This window comes from Antechinus flavipes, chromosome 5 (assembly GCF_016432865.1).
Source record: "Antechinus flavipes isolate AdamAnt ecotype Samford, QLD, Australia chromosome 5, AdamAnt_v2, whole genome shotgun sequence".
In the NCBI taxonomy this organism is placed as follows: domain Eukaryota; kingdom Metazoa; phylum Chordata; class Mammalia; order Dasyuromorphia; family Dasyuridae; genus Antechinus; species Antechinus flavipes.
In genome coordinates this window covers 203752589-203768126 of record NC_067402.1, presented here as the reverse complement: position 1 = coordinate 203768126, position 15538 = coordinate 203752589, and the positions used below count along the sequence as shown (strand labels likewise).

General features: G+C 32.4%; 1 pseudogene; it reads right to left on the bottom strand.

Annotated features, from left to right (window-relative positions):
• Positions 1 to 514: 514 nt before the first annotated feature.
• On the bottom strand, positions 515 to 969 carry LOC127564629 (ADP-ribosylation factor 1-like; annotated as a pseudogene).
• Positions 970 to 15538: the final 14569 nt, after the last annotated feature.

The following is a 15538-nucleotide window of genomic DNA, read 5'->3' as shown; positions in this document are numbered from 1 at the left end:
TTAAATTAATGGGAAAGGGATAAAGAGGAAAGGAAGGGATGGGGGAGAAGATAAGGGAAGGATCCATGGGTGGGGAGGGGAGTGAGGTAAGGAAAACATTTTGAAACTCAAAATATTGTTAAAATGAATGTTAAAATGTTTCTTGACATGTAACTAGGGGAAAAATAAAATAGTATTTTAAAAAAAGCTGAGTAATATTGCACAGGATTGCCAAAAATTGCCCCATTAAAAAAACAAAACAAAACTATTTACTTTAAATAAGAAACTTATTTCCAGACCTTTATTTTCCACATTAACAGCAATACGTACTGTGATAAATGGTAGGAAAAAACCTCTTCCAGCACTCAATACCACAAAGTAGCATAGTTTGCCATATGAGAGTAAGGCAAATGGTAAATAGGGGGAAATAAAAGGGAGAGAAGGAAAGAGGAAGGAGGAACTTTTATTATTTCATTTCTGGTTTCAGTGATTATTGGACAACTCATCTATTCCTTCATGGAGTGACAAAGGTGGCTTAGACATACCAGTTTCTGTGACAGACAGAATGTAATTCATGTTTGTCTGTGATTTCAGCTTCATTCATGGCATTGGGAATATTTTGTTAGTAAACACTAATAAGATGGCATCTCTAAGTTCATCCCCTGCCAACATCCTCATCAGTTCTTCTTGGATTTAATTGTTCTGTTACTATTGTCAACTACAAAAATCAGTCCTCATGTGTCTGGAAATAATGGTTCCATAAGGGTCAGATCTTGTCTTGGCTACCTACATCCCACATCATGAAACTAATACTTTTGTATTCTGAAGTTTTTACATTGACCCTTACAGTTGGAATTATAGTTGCAATTTCACCCAGCTTCAATTTATACAAAATAGTTGCCTTCCTGCAGCATCCAGACCTACCATTAGAACCTGCATTTCTTTTTTGCCAAAAAGTTCCTTTAAGAGATTAGCAAATATATTCCCCATATTCCAAGAGTGATGTGTTGAATGTTGGCAAAAGAAACCTGTGAGGAGCTGCCGCTCCTTTTTATTGACTCTCCAAGCACTGGTTGTGCTTCCTGGTCTATTTCTTCTTTCACAACTGTGACTAATATGGAAATGTTTCGCATGATTTCACATATGTAATGTATATCAAATTGCTTACCATTTTAGGAAGAGGAGAGGGGAGGGAGGAAGAAAAATTTGGAACTCAAAATCATGCAAAAAGGAATGCTAAAAATTGTCTTTACATATAATTGGGGGAAAATAAAATACCATTAAAAAACATAACTGGCATAAAAAAACAGGTCAAGGAGAGATAATTTAAGAATAATTAGATTCCCTAAAAATTATGATCTTTTTCAAATAACCTCAATACTATATTTCAAGAAATCATATATATAAACTATTAGAACCTGAGAACAAAGATAAAATAAAAATAATTCTCTGACCATCTTCTGAAAGAAATTCCCCAAAGGAAAAGTTTCAGAAAATATGATAGACAAGATCCAGAGTTTTTAAAAAATTAAATGTTAATAAAGCAAGCATTTATAAAGGAGTTCAAGTATGAAGGAACAAGAGTCAAGATAACACAAGACTTAGCAACTTCTACTAAAAATCAGGGGAAATCTTGGAATACAACATTTGAAAAGGCAAAAAATAATGGCTTACACACAAACACAAAACCTTCCTCTGCAAAGTTAAATATAATTTTACAGGTATGTGTGCGTGTGTGTGTGTGTGTGTGTGTGTGTGTGTGATGGACCTATCATAAAATAAAGGATGTTTGACCATTTTTGATGAAAATGCTGGAGCTGTGTAGCAGCTTTGAAATGCAGACAGTCCAGACATAACTAAAAAAAGGGATTTCTTTGAGAATTTACTAGCAGCTGTATGTTGATTGAATACTATTACTATAACAAAGAGAGTGCTTTTATCCTTTTAGAACTTAATGTTTTTGAAAGGTATTAAAGGAATTAAATAAAGGGGGGGGAATCTAAGGGTGTATCCATTCTGTTATTAGGGTTTTTACATTGTTAAAAAAATCATTTTAACAACTTTATGAAAAATGTACTGGAATGAAAAGAAACCTAGGAAGACCAATTCAAAGTCCATTACAATAGGGCTGGTAGTGAGGTTCTGAACTAGTTGCTAGGTAAGGAGAGATATTGGGAAGATAGTATCATGACTTGGCAAGTGATGGATACATGGGCTGACAGAGACTGAGGAGCTTAGAATGCCAAGCTTGTGAAGTTATGAGACAAGAAGAATGGTGCTATTCTCAGCAGAAATAGGAAAGTTTGGAAGAGTTGGGTTTGGGGGAAAGTTAAGACTTTTCAAGTGATTAGACATGGAAAATGCTGTGATGAGAGAAACACACACACACACACAGAGACAGAAATAGAGAAAGAGAAAGAGAAAAAAAGCAGAGACAGAGAAACAAAGAGAAATAGAGACACACATACAGAGACAGACATACACAAAAACACACACACAGAGACAGAGGTGGATTCAGAGTCAGGAAGACCCAAGTTCAAATTTTTCATTACACATTTAATTCTTTTGTGATCCTGGCAAGTCACCTAACCTTTCTCAGTTTCCTTATCTGTAGAATGAGAATAATAATAGTACCTACTTCTAGAATTGTTGTGAGGATCAAATGAGGTAAGATGTGAAATGCTTTGTCAAACTTAAAATGCATTATAAATACTATTATTATCATTATAGTTATTATAATTATAGATGAACAAACTAGAATCCAAAGTGAGGGTAAAAAAAGGCCCAGAGTTAGAACCCATCTCCTACCATGTCACCACACTGTGGCTGCCCCTCTTCGTATTGTTATATATCATCTTACAATTATTTTTGTTCAGTGAACATCAGGAAACAGAAAGAGGACAAAAGGAAAAGATATAAAATGAAGGGGAAGTTAAACAATGAAGGTTCCAAAAAGTGCAGTGGAAAAAGAGGAGTCCTAGAGAGCTAGTGTTGGGTTTGCTATGGGTGTAAACTAGACAGTTGCTATAGTTACTTATTGCAAGGATCTTGGCTAAATTTGCTGGGTGGATGGAAGGAAGATGTCAGTTGGCATTTTGCCTCTATTACTTCCTTTACCACTAATACCTCCGGTAATCCCTGACCAAGTGGCATATAAACAGCAATATAACCTGAGGTGAGAAAGGTGTAATAATCAAAGGACCCTTGAAAGTGACAGCATAAAGATGGGAGGGGAAAGTACCTTTGGGAAAACCAGAGCAGAGGACCCCATATATTAATGCCTGTACTAGTACTAGTACACTGTACTAGTTTAATCTCTCCTGTGAAGAGTTCTTATTTTATTTTATTATCTAGCTCTTGATCCTTCCAAAACAATCTGATTTTGAGAGAAATGAATTTTTCTCTTTTATATTAATAATTATTGCATTAGGATCAGAATTTTTTCAGAAGCTTGTGGATTGTTCAATTTCTTAAAGATTGTTAAATAGAAGAGATTGCTCTAATCCTTGAGTTACATGTCTTTCCGTCATGTGGGAAATCTCATCCAATTAGAGAACCTTACAAAGAATTTAATCTAATCATGAAATGTGGTGGATTATGTTCTAGTAAAACAGATCTGAGTGATCAAAGTCACATTCAATCCCCTCCCCCACACTATTAGAATAGGTCAAACTCTCATTATAATATTCATTCTCTCATTATTTGTAAACCAATCAGAATCAATTGCCACCCTGAGAAATACTCCATCTTCCTTTTATTAAGTATGTGCTAGCATGATTAATAAGATGATTAATTATTTAGAAACTATGTCCCTAAATTTTTACATATCACATTCTTCAGGTACAAAGTAGAAAGACTAATTTACTTTGTGAATTTGAATCCAGACACATTAATTCTTCCTACTTTTAAATGTTGCCTATAAATGCCTCATACTTTTAGAAAGGAGGATAATGCTTTTATAGGACTTTCAGCAACAGACTCTGTAACTGTAGTAATGATCAGAGAGAAAAATAAAAAAATTAAATTCAGTTTCAATTAAGTCACATTTACATTTTAGTAAATTTGCTTCACTAATCCTCTTCTTACTTTTTGCAAATCTGAGTAGATCCTTTCATAATGGAATCTTAAGAGTTTTTGCCATAGAACAGATGTAAAGTGGTCTTTTATGCTCACAAATATCTACCCATGTGTGGAGAGCTGAAATGTTTATTATTTCCCAGGAAATAATCTAAACTAAAATTTTTACTTTGAAACTCAATTAATTTCAAGTTCACTTGAAATTTTTCTTAAATTATTTAGCACAGAGATATAATTTTTATCATTTTGTTGCATTAACATACTAATTAATATATTTTAAAAGGTAATAAATGTGTTTATGTGGATTCATAATTGTTTTTTTAAATCTATATTATGGGTGCAAAAAAATAGTACCAGTCCTGAAGTCAGGAGGACCTAAGTTCAAATCTAGCCTCGGACAATTAATATTTTCTAGCTGCATGACTTGGGCAAGCCACTTAACCCCAACTGCCTCAGCAAAAAGACAAAACAAAACTATATTATTGCTTTAATGATCCATTAGAATTTTAATTCTGAGATTCCACTTATCAGAATGGAAATGATGATAAAGTGTTGTAAGGACTCTGAGAAAACAGGCAATGTATTGTTTGTGGGCCTATGAATGTACACAATCATTCTAGATAAGACTTAAAATTATACACAAAATTGCTACCAAATAGCATGTAGCTTTTGACCCAGCCAAATCTATACCTAAAAGAGAGAATTAAGAGGAAAACTCTCTTATGTGCCAAAATATTTATAGCAGTTCTTTTTTGGCGAGAGAGAGAGAGAGAGAGAGAGAGAGAGAGAAAGAGAGAGAGAGAGAGAGAAACTAAGAGAATATTCAATAGCTGCAAAATAGCTGAGCCAGTTGTGATATATGAATGTGATGTTATTCTATAATAAATGAGGAAACAGGGGCAGCTAGATGGTGCAGTGGATAGAGTACCAGCCCTGAAATCAGGAGGACCCAAATTCAAAACTGGGCTCAGGCACTTAATACTTTTTAGTTGTGTGACCCTGGGCAAGTCACTTAACCTCAATTGTCTCAGCCAAAATAAGTAAATAAATAAATGAGGAAACATGATTTCAAAAAGACAAAATGATACAGAAAGAAGTGAGCAGAAAAGGATGAACAATTTATACACATATTCATATGAAATATACAATAGATACAGATGTAATACCTAAATGAACAATTTTGAAGACTTTTTTTTCTGAGACAATGTATGTGTGGAAGAGTATGCTTATTCTGTGTTAAGAATTGCTCTAAGCATTGGGCATACAAACAGAAAACTGAAATAGCCCCTATCTAAAGGAGGTCACATTCTAATTAAGAGAGACATCTAATAAGGATGACTTAGCAGACAAAATATTGGTGATACTTGAGGATCAAGCAAGAAAATTATCAGGGGAAATTGGTAGTTTCCGATCAATTACTATTAGGAAGAAAGTAATGGTTAGGATAGAGTAAGATGGTGAACTGCTGATGGATGTGATAAAGTGAGGTGGTATGTCAGCCTAGAGTGAGTGATTAATGTCTAGTGAGAACTGAGCAATAGGGGTTCAGGTAGGGGACAAGAAGGATCCCCCAAGGCCTATTCCTGATGGTTTGTCATCTTGGGAGGAAGAAGATAAGGTCCACGTTGCATAACAGAATTAGAAATACAGGTAAAAATGTTTAACATATTTTGGATTACTTGCCATCTAGGGGAGGGAATGGGGGAAAAGTGGGGAAAAATTGGAACACAAAGTTTTGCATAGGTTAATGTTGAAAAATTGTCCATGCATATGTTTTGAAAATTAAAAAGTTTAATATTAAAAAAAAGAAATATGGGTAAAAGAACTTTGGATTAAAGAGTTTAATTTTAATAGAAGATTAAGTATGTTGTTTTAAATTAATAGAGTAAACAAAATTAAGTGAATACTGTTAGGTCTCTAGCCTAAAGATATCAAAAAAGGAGGGGGGGGAAGAACCTATTTATACAAAAATATTTATAGTAGATCTTTTGAAGGTAACTAAGAATAGGAAATCCAAGGAATGCCCATCAATTGGGAATGACTAACCAAGTTGTGGTCTATCATTATAATGAAATATTGTTGTGCCTTAAGAAATGACAAGGAGGATTTCAGAAAAATGTGGAAAGATTTATATAAACTGATTCAGAGTGAAGTGAACAGAGCCAGGAGAACACTGCACACAACAACAGCAATATTGTTTGATGAGGAATTGTGAATGACTCAGCAATACAAAAATCCAAGACAATTCCAAAGGACTAGTGATGAAGGATACTATCCACTCTAGAGAAAGCATTGATAATAATTGAATACAGACTGAAACATGCTATTTTCACTTTCTTTCTTTTATTTATTTCTTTTATTAAAGTCTTCTTGTACAAAATGATTAATTTGGAAATGTTTTATATATTTGCACATGTATAACTTATATCTGATTGCTTACCATCTCAGGAAAGGGAGAAAGAAGAGAGGGAAAGAGAATTTGGAATTCAAAACTTTAAATAAAAGGTTTTTTTAAAAAATTAGGTGAATAGTTAAAAATACAGAAGATACTTCTATTTACTCATGTCAGTGAGAAACTAAAAAAAACTTTGCTTTAATATTTCCTTTAAATATTAAGACCATGCATTCTGAAGATGAGCTTAATGGAGATATTAACCAAGGTAATAGCCAAAGATTTAATATATCCTATTATGTAGGGAAGATTTTTATAAGAAAAATAATTGAAAGATGTTAGGCTGAAAATCCAAATAATTAGACAGGTCTATCAAATATCAAATTGAATCTCTTACCTTTGCAGGGGAAGCAAAGAACCGTGACTGAGAACAAAAATATCAATTTCATGGTGGTAATTAGGGACCTAGGAAGAGAGAATCAGTCATCCTTAAGAATTAGATCCAATGAAGAACTCTCCTTCTCAAGATTTTATACCTACCTGAAACAATCTCATGTCATGTGCTGGGTGAGGTGAAATCATTGATGACAGAACATAGATAAATAAATTCAAATGCCAAAAACAAAATCTACTTTAAGTCTTCTTATTGTATTCTTACTGGGCCATCTCCTTTCTTAAATCAACTCAATCAACTCATGTGAAACTCAAATAATTTCCTTTATTCCTTCCTATACAAATAAAAAACTCAGGAAGTAAAAGCTTTGGGATTAAAAATGGAACATATATATGCTTTTATCTGTTTTATTAATCATCATGTAGATTTTAATACTTCAGAAAACTTTTTCAGAGGCAATGTGGTATAGTGGATAGAGAGCTAGCTTAGGAACCAAAAAAAATCTGTGTTTAAGGCCTATCTCTGTTTCCTATTATCTATGTAACACTAGGCAAGTCACTTAATTTCTCGATTCCCTACACAATTCTTTAATATTCTTAAAGAAGTTGCAGAAAAGGTACCAATCTGTATAACTAAATGGAGTTTCCTCATTTAGTTATTCCCTATATCAGCAAATTCATAGATACAGTTTCTTTCCTCAACTATCAAAATGTATTCAAAGTCTAAACTACCTTTCTTCCTTCAACATTTTCTTTCTCAAATCTGTGACTTCTCCAACTTATAGCTATCATTTTTGAGATCCATAAATAAATCCATATATATGTACTATATTTCTAATCAAGCCTTATTCTCTTGCCTTACTGTGCAGTGGTAGTGAATTGGGGTTTTCAAAAACAAGGTCATCGAGAAAAAAAGGCTGGATATTTAGACTGGTCTGTTCTTTGAGATCTAGTCTAAGGAAATTTAGAAAAAATTATCATCACATTACACAATAGATTTTGTTGTCTAAAACCATTCTTGAATCCTTATACTATGTTGTAGAGAGATTGTGATCTGCATTCATGGAAGAAATCCTTATACTTATCTATTTATCACATACAAGCATTTTTTGTCCAAACCTGCAATTTCATCCATAGGGAACTCACAGTAAAGAAACGCTTTACCAGAGAAGATGATCAACTTATCTGTTAATTTATAGCCTTAGAGACTAAATAGTCTCAGTTCTTTCAACTGATTTTTGTATGGCATGCTCTTGGGTCCTTTGCTAACCTGATGCTCTTTTTCTTGATGTCAGGAGCATTGCCATAAATATTTGGTGGAATGAGATTGCTAGCCAGGCAGACATTATCAATTTTCCCCCAAGTTCTTGAAATTGTGTTTTACTTGAATGAGTTTCGAATAAAGTGCAACCTTGAGCATGCAAAGGAGAATGGAAGGTCCAAATGGATCCTGAGGCAGATCTTCATTCTGGATTATCCAATGGCTATCAGGCAGGTGAGAAACAAAAATACAATTAAATGAGGTATAATTTAGATGGAATCAGGGATTTGGAGTTAAGAAGTCCTAAATTTGAATTCTGCCTCAAACATTTACTACCTGTGCCATCTAGGCAAGTCATTTAATCTCATTCTTCACATTCCTCAGGTATAAAATATGGATAACAATAGCAACAAACTCATTATGAAGATGAAATTAGATAATATATAAAAACATTTTACAAGCTTTCTCATGATATATAAATGCTATTATTATCAGTTGTTAGGAGAGCTAGCAGATCATCAAAAGGCCAGTGAGATATGCATGCATACTCAGGTTAGAGAAATTATACTACAATTTCCACTAACTGAATAAGAAAGAGGGAAGAGGGAAGAGGGAAGAGGGAAGAAAAAGATAATTTTCCCCATTTTTAGCTTCATGCAGTGACATTTATGGGTGTAATGTCCAGAGTGTTTACTCTTGTTTTCTAAGCTATTTGAAGTTATTAAAACTAACTGATCATCAACTGAAACTCATATGAGTCTCTCCCCATGAGGGGAGAGAGACAGATATCGACATACACACACACACACAGAAATAGGGCCAGATAGACATAGAGAAAGAGAGAGAAAGACAGAAAGACCAAAAAAAGAAGGAAGATGTATTTTTAAATTTTTGGTCAGCCAAGTTTGACAGGGGGGATGGAGGGTAGATAAACAAGCCAATGTGAGAGAGTTTGTATTGTTATCATACATATATATATAAATCCTGATCATCTTAGAAGTAAATACATCCAGAAATCCATGTGATATGGGGGAAAGTGGCTGCTTCTTCCTTCCTTCCTTCCTCCCTCCCTCTTTCCCTCCCTTCCTTTTTCACTTTTTTTTATCTCTCTCTCTCTCTCTCTCTCTCTCTCTCTATTATATATATATATGTATACATATATATATATATAAAACAGTTAAGTCATTTTTCTTAAGTCTAAGAATGTCTAATGTCTAAGTTGATATCAAAAATATCATGAACAGTTAAGTCATTTTTTTCTTAAGTCATTCAAAATTGACTGTTCTCATCTTTTTCCATCAATATGTATGAAACAGAGAAATCTATTGATCTTTTAATTTATTATTTCCATTCCTATTAATAATTCATGTGTTCATTTTTAGTCTGAAAATACTCTTTTGGCAACTATTCAGTTAATCATTGGGAATAGTGATTGGTATTATATTTTTGAATCAATTCCTTATATATTTTGGTTATCAGAATTTTGTCTTCTTTTGTTTCTGTAAAGTAATCTTATAGATGTTTATATGAATGTTGTATGTCTTGATAGGTTACCTCCTAGATATTTCATAATTATTTGGAATAAAATTCATCTTATTATCTTTGCTTCCTGGAAATGCTGATTTATATTGCTGGTGATTGTATTTAGTATTCTGCAATATTGGTGTAGCTATTAATCATCTCAATTATCTCCTTTGCTTATTTAAGGAGATTTTCTACGTGTATTATCATGTTATCTGCAAATAATAATAGTCTTGTTTACTCTTTGTTAATGTTTGTACTTTTTCCAGGCCAGTTCCCCTGGCTGACCTCTTAAGTAGTAGATGGAAGCACAAAGAAAAGCAAAGGAAGAACCTTTGCCCTCCCATTAGCTCTTTCAAGCAGTAAAGCTTTTCCTTCAATTAATTTGTCATGTGGTAAGAAAAAGAGCTAGTTGGTAGACAATGAGAATGTCAGCTGAAATCAAGGAAAGTCTTAAGTATATTCATCCTTGTGGCTTTGACTTTTCTTGCAACTATATAGGACTTTACAATATGTAAAGTCTTTTAAAGTCTAAAGATTTTTTTTTTAATAAAAGTAAAAGAAAGTGGAATGTAGAAGTAAAAATAAAACTAAAAAAATTCTTTAAAATGTTTGTTTAAGGTTTATAATGTGCCTTTGTTATAACAATCAGAAAAGTAGATAGGGCAAGTATTTGAGGATCTCACTGCTCAAATAACTTTCATGCTTTGCTTAGGTCACATGTTTGCTATGTATAAAAAGGGACTAATAGTGTTAGCTCTGCAAATGTTAAGTAACATTTAAAGCAGAAAAACTGTTTGCTATTTTCTCTAAAGAGTATATACATTTTATTCTGTGTCTTTTCCTCTCAGGTAGTTTGTTATAACAAGGATTTTAACCCATTAGCTATTTCACAATGACATGACAAATAGACAAAACACTGATTAAAACACACAAGCAGTACAGCTACTGTATGGAGTTTTAAAACATTTCCATCAAATCAGAATTCAGATTTTCCTTCTTGGTTTAAGAGGACATGGTTGAAGTGTCTACCGTGACCAAATGACCAAAGAGTCACTGAGGTCACACAACTGCTATTAACTCTAAAAATACCTCAAAGAGTTCACAGGGATTATTGTCTTGATCTATATCTGGCCACTGGCCCCAGATGGCTCTGGAGGGGAAGTGAGGCAGATGACCTTCATAGCCCTTCCTCATTTAAATCCAAGTTACTTGCATGTCATCGAATCACCTTCCTGAGGTCATGGTCCTCTTTGAGAATGAAAGACAAAAACAGCATCTCTAAAAATAAAACAAAATAAAACCAATGAGCTGACAGTGGTTATAAGCAAAAAGCTTTCTTAATTCCACTGGAGAAGGGAAACTAGACCACGGTACTATCCCCCTACCCTACATCTCACCTAGCCTCTATTGTGTGTGGACAAATCTCATTATTTATACAAATGGCAACACAATGAATTGTAGCCCTGACAATGAAGACGTAAAAGTAACAATGAGACAAGTTTGATTCATAGCAGGATTTTATGATCAGAACATGGGACGTATAAGTGCTTGTCCAAGCTCAGAGACCACTTGATGTTGGTGTGAAATAATTCTGGGATTTTGCTGCGGTTGAAATCATCCAGAGGGTTAGTGCAAAAGATTGTTATTATGCCAATTTCAAAGCACAGCTTGCTTGCTGGGTCTTGGCTCTCAAAAATATGATAAAAGGAAAGAAGAAAAAGAGAGGGATAGTCTTGGCACAGGGTCTTGACAGAATCTGGATTCATGAAGAAACAATTTTTAATAACCAACTGTCATAAGACAAAACTAAGAAATACTGTTTTTTATGTGATTATAATTGTCTTTAAAAATATTTTTATTATACAGTAACTTTTCTTAATATGGATAAAGAACATATGAGAGTTAATCTGTTACCATGTTTGTCCTTTAAACTACAAGTAAATTTCTAGCAATACATTTTAAATGCTTTAATTAATATAATTAATAATAGCTTTTATTGGTATAATTTTTAAAAAAAATTTTACAGTCTATAAAGAGTAATGTTAAAACTGGCAATTGCCCAGGGTGCAATGGATTCAATTTGATGCCTGATCTAGCTCTAAGCACTCCACAACTTAGAGCTCTCCACTTCACCTATGTCATCCACCTCTATGGTCCTTGGAACAAATTGTTCTCATCTGCCCATTACACCAGTTTAAAAATCTTCATGTACTTATGGTAGATATTCCCCTGACTGAAAAGCCTGAAAAATAAAAATACTTTGAGCAAGAATTCAAAATCAAAGAAGATTGCCACTCTAAACCAACTGGCCATCCCAACTTGCTGATTGAAACTAAGCCTGGTAGCAGTCTATTGTTGTTTAGATCTAAACCCAGGACAGGTGGGTACTTCCAGAATTCAGTTCAAATGGACAGCAATCAGACTTTCTCCTAGATTAGAATGCTTTGAGAACACTGAAAGCTTGATAGCTGAACTATCCCATAGATGCTGGGATAATACAATATTCAGTGCTCTGCCAAACCAGTAACAGGACCAACCTAGACTTTACCTTTAGAAATAAAGTCTGGTCCTTAACATCAAGTCTGAAGTCAAAAAGTAGGCTGGAAGAATGAACAAATAGCAAATATATCCCATCATAAAACACTTTTACAATGACAGAGATGCTCAAGACAGAAACCTAGAAGAAAAGAATAGCATCAAAATATTCGCAAGCAAAAGTCTGAAGAAAAACACAACATGAGCAGTTCTTGGAAGAGATGAAGCAACAGTTTGAACAGTTAAAAAATTTTGTCAGTGAAATGAAAACACTAGAGAAAAAATTGGAAATGAAATTAGAGTCATGGAAGAAAGAATTGCAAATGGAATTTACATCAGCACAAGCTTGTTGCACAAACAACAAATTTTTTGAAGTTAGGTTGGCCCAAATGAAACCCAGTAACTCCATAAGAAAAGAAGAATTATTTTTAAAAAACAATTTAAAAAACTGACAAAATAGAAGAAAATGTAAGTTCTTTCCTGGCAAAAACAAATGTCTTGGAAAACAGACAAGGAGAAAAAAATTTTTTAATTATCAGACTATTTAAATATTGTGACTAAACCAAAAAAAAAAAAAACCTAAACATTATCTTTGAAGAAACCTTACAAGAAAATTGATTTTAGCTTAGAACCAGAGGAGAAAATAGAAATTACTGTCATCTTCTGAAAAAACCTCCCAAATGAAAACATCCAGAACAGTATAGACAAAATCCAGAGCTTTTAAATCAAAATAAAAATGTTGCAAACAGATAGAAAGTTATTTCAAGTCCTTAAGAGCAACAAAGCAATATCAGTAATAAACTTATGTACTCCAAATGCCTTAGCATCAAAATTCATAAAGGAAATATTAACTGAGCTACCAGCAGACATAGAGGGCAGCACAATAGTGACAGTAGGATATAATATCCCTTTCAGTTTTGGACAAATCCTACAGAAAGACAAAGAAAAAGAAAAATATAGACCTGAACAAATTGCTGGAAAACTAGACTAAAAAAATTTTGGCATCATTTAGGTGGGATGTCAAAAGAATACACAGAACCACAGCAAAGTTTTACAAAAATTGACTACATATTGGGGCATCAACATGTTGCAAATAAAATATTTAATATATAATATGTTCCTTACAGACTATAACAGAATAAAAAAATTATCACTGGTTCAGAGAGCACAAACACAAAAATATAGACCTAAATTGAGATTTTAAGTAAAATCCTAAATAATAAGCTGATCAAAAAATAAATAATAAGTATGTGAAAGAAAATGATAATGATGAAACAACACAGCAAAATTTCCGGAATTCAGTTAAAATAGTTCTCAAGGGGACAGATAATATTTCCACAAATATATGCTAGCAAAATGAATAGAATTAGTGAACTGAATATGCATTTAAAAATTAGAAATCCAACAAATAAATTTAAATTAATCATTAAAAGAGGAGATGTTAAAAACTAGAGAAGAAATAGATAAATTAGAACACCCCTCCCCACAGACACGATACATAAAACTAAAAGCTGGTTCTTTGCAAAGACCAATAAAAATGAACACACTAAAATAACAAATGAGCAAGGTAAAATTACAACAAAACAGAAAAAATTAAAAGAATAATTAATTTTAGAGAATTATTAGAGAATAATTGGATCTGCTAATTTCACTCTGCATTATTTCATATCTTTTCATGTTTTTCTAAAATCAACCTGATCATCATTTCTTATAGCCCAGCATTATTTCATCAAATCACATACCACAACTTATTCAGCCATTTCCCAAATGATGAACATTCATCTCAATTTTTGGTTCTTTGCCACCAAAAATAAGCTTCTGTAAATATTTTAGAATATATAGGTTCTTTTTCTTTTTTTCCCCTGATCACCATGAGAAACAGACGTAGTAGTGATGTTAGTGGGTCACAGGGTAAACACAGTTTTACAACTCTTTGGGCATAATTTCATATTGCTCTCAAAATAGTTGAGTCAGTTCATAATTAGACCAACAGTGAACTAATGTCCCAATTTTCCAGGATCCCCTCCAACATTTGTCCTTTCCCCTTCTATCATTTTAGTCAATTTGATAGGTGTGAGAATATATGTGAAAGATGTTTGAATTTTGATTTCTACAATCAATAATGATTTAGAGCATTTTTTCATATTACTATATTATCCATCTTTCTATTTCTTAGCCAATACCAGATAATTTTAATAATTACTATCTTATAATACAGTTTAAATCTCATATGATTAGACTTCCTTTCTTTACATTTTTTTCATAATTCTTTTAATATTCTTCACCATCCAAATAAAATTTGTTATTTTTCTCTGGATCAATAAAATATTTTTTCTGGTAATTTGACTAGGATTACACTGAATTACAATGTCTAAATTAGTTTAGGTAGAAATTTCATTTTTATTATATTAGTACAACTTAGCCATGAAAAATGAATTTCTCAAATTATTTAAGTTGACTCTGAATAAAAAATTTTTATAATTATGTTGACACAATTCCTAACTTTGTCTTGGTAGATATACTTTGGATCATTTTATATTGTCTGTGGTTATTTTAAATGAAATATCACTTCGTACTTTTTAAAGGACTTTATTGGTGATATGTAGAAATGCCAATGACTTATTTTTGCTAAAATTATTTGTATTTTCAATTAACTTTTTAGATGAATTTCTAGGATTTTACAAGTATAACATGATATTGTCTGCAAAAGAGATAGTTTTATTATCTTATTGCCCATTCTGAATCTTTCAATTTCTTTTCTTTATTCCTACTGCTAAGTACAATATTGAATAATATTGGTCATAAGACCCATTAAAATAATGTTTATGAACAGTTTTAGATAGATGTTTCTTATCATTTTAAGGAAAAATACATTTATATGTATGCTTTCAAATATTGTGATTTTTTTTTAAAACTAGGAATAGATATTGTATTTTACCAAAATCTTTTCCTGCTTTTATTTGTATAATAATATGATTTTTTTTGTTGATATAATCATTTAAGCTGATAAGTTCCTTTATACTGAACAAGCCTTGTATTCCTGGTATCACTCCCACTTGATTACAATGTCTAATCTTTTTGACATTTTATTGTAAGTCAAATAGCTAGTATTTTATTTAGAATTTTCCCATTAATATTTATTAGATGAATTGGTCAATAATTTTCTTTCTCTGTTTTTGCTCTTCCTAGTTTAGGTATCAACACAATAAAGGATTTTGGTAGGATTTTTTCTTGGCCTATTTCAATGATGTTGGAATTAATTGATCTTTAAATGTTTGGTAAAATTCCACTGTAAATTTTTCCCTCTCTTAGAAAGCTCATTCATGCACTATTAAATTTCTTTTTGTAAAGTACATTTACTTAGATATTCTATTTCC